The following is a 2,069-nucleotide window of genomic DNA, read 5'->3' as shown; positions in this document are numbered from 1 at the left end:
GATAGAACTCCAATAACATTTCTAGAGGAGAAGATCTCGAGGCCATCTTCTTTTCAGACGCCTAGGAGGATTATTAGGTAATGAAGGAGAAGCCATATATATATATAAACTCGCATGTATTTGTATTTATGAATGTTTAGAAGGGTTTTTTCTATAAGTAAATCCACAAGATTAACAGTTTTAGAGTTAGTATTCTTTTGGAATGTTTTAGGGCATTTATCTGTCTTAATACAAAATACCTTCAATGAGCACGATAATTTATAAGAAATAATTGTAAACAAATAAGCTGAAAAAAATAATGTGTTTTTTTATAATGTTTATAGATAAGAATGTAACACAAATAATTTTAATTTAAAAAAATATAAAATGAGGTACAGCTGATAAAAATCAAACAAGCCAGAAATGACAGATCTTGTAAATGGGAGTTTGAAAAGCACTTTTTTTTATATGTGCAATTACCTACCAATTGACTTAAAACATTTTTATATTAGTACTTAAGTTAAAAAAAAATAAAAATAAATAATCCAATTTGGAAATGGTATTCATATTTGTAATCCGGATATTTGTGGTATTTATGAAATTAAGTATATTTATTATATGCTTGCTGAACAAAAATAAAGCAGAGAAGTAATATAGTAGATTTATAATAATTTTTATGTTTCCAAAAACTATTATTACATAAAAATGTTTATGAGTTTGTATATAAAGGAAGATATCCTGTTTCATGGTTTATTAGAGTTGTATTTTGTAAGTCATAAAATAAATAATTACTTCTAAAAAAAATAATTTTATTTTTTCTGAACCTTAACTCAAATAATCCTCAAATTACTTTAAAAGTGTTGTCATTTCATATACTGTACAAATAGTTATTTAATTCCTGATTGCAGTAATTAATTTATAGACAGAATAGTAAAAATGGTCCAATGTTACTTTATTTTTTATCAAAAACAAAGATCACGGCAGTGACATCTGAGTACTAAGACCTATATTTCCATACCTTAATTTTACTTTAATCGCCTTTTCTTTTTGTTCTACTGGTAATTTATCCTTCCAAACAAAAAATAATAGCAAATATCTACTACATTAATGTCCTTTTCCCTCAAATGAAACTTTTCTTATCATTCTTTATGATGATCAGTTCTTGTTGATTAATATCATTATACTCTTGTACACTAACTAGTTGACCTAGCGAGAAATAGGAAAGAGTCGAATTCCTGGCTGAATGCTCCTCTATGCTGAGAGGCACTAAAGAAGAAAGCTAAAGGTGGGTCCACTTGTTGGCCGCTGAATCGGAGGCTTGTACAAATGCTCGGTAAACAAAAGCGGACTATCCACATGTCAGTGTTATGCAGAGAGGCAAGCATGGTGGACGTACAAGTGGTTTCAGCCACTGCACTGGGATTATATTATTTTTATTACAAAAAAAGAAAATGAAAGGAAATTAAATAAGATTAAATATAAAACTTATTATAAAAAGTACCGACAAACACCTTTAACCTCCTAACAGCTCTCAGTTGCAACTAGACAGCTCTCACAAACCCTTTTGATCTGTGTCCAAAGAATCAACTCTCGACGGATCAGCAACGAGCTTAGGCCAACTCGACCAAGCCACCCTCCACATGCTCGCGCATGTCTGAGTTCACCATGGCTTGGCCAACATGTAGAGGCCCCTTAAAGAAGAAGTACAAATGTACACTAGTATAAAAATATCAGTTTTTCCATAATCAATTGAAAATAATTTTAGTCACTTTCCTGTATACAATTCTTTATACTCTTAATTTTCTCATTCTTTGTGTAATTAAAAAAAAAAAAAATTAGAGAAGTTATTCATTACCTCCACACCATAAGAACCAACATTTCATTCCTTACCACTTTTTTGTTATTCGTAAATAAAAAGTACTGTGTAAGTTAAAAATAGTATTTACAAAAATAAATTTGTTATTTCTTCAAATTTCATAAAAAACTTTTTTTTTTTTTAATAATTTATTTATTGATATTTACAACTGTATACACATATATACAACAAGTAAATTTGCTGTAGGTGACATAGTGACATGATAAAAACATGT

This window comes from Halyomorpha halys, unplaced genomic scaffold (genome assembly GCF_000696795.3).
Source record: "Halyomorpha halys isolate HHAL.00 unplaced genomic scaffold, Hhal_1.1 Scaffold867.1, whole genome shotgun sequence".
Lineage (NCBI taxonomy): Eukaryota > Metazoa > Arthropoda > Insecta > Hemiptera > Pentatomidae > Halyomorpha > Halyomorpha halys.
This window is presented reverse-complemented; position numbering follows the sequence as displayed.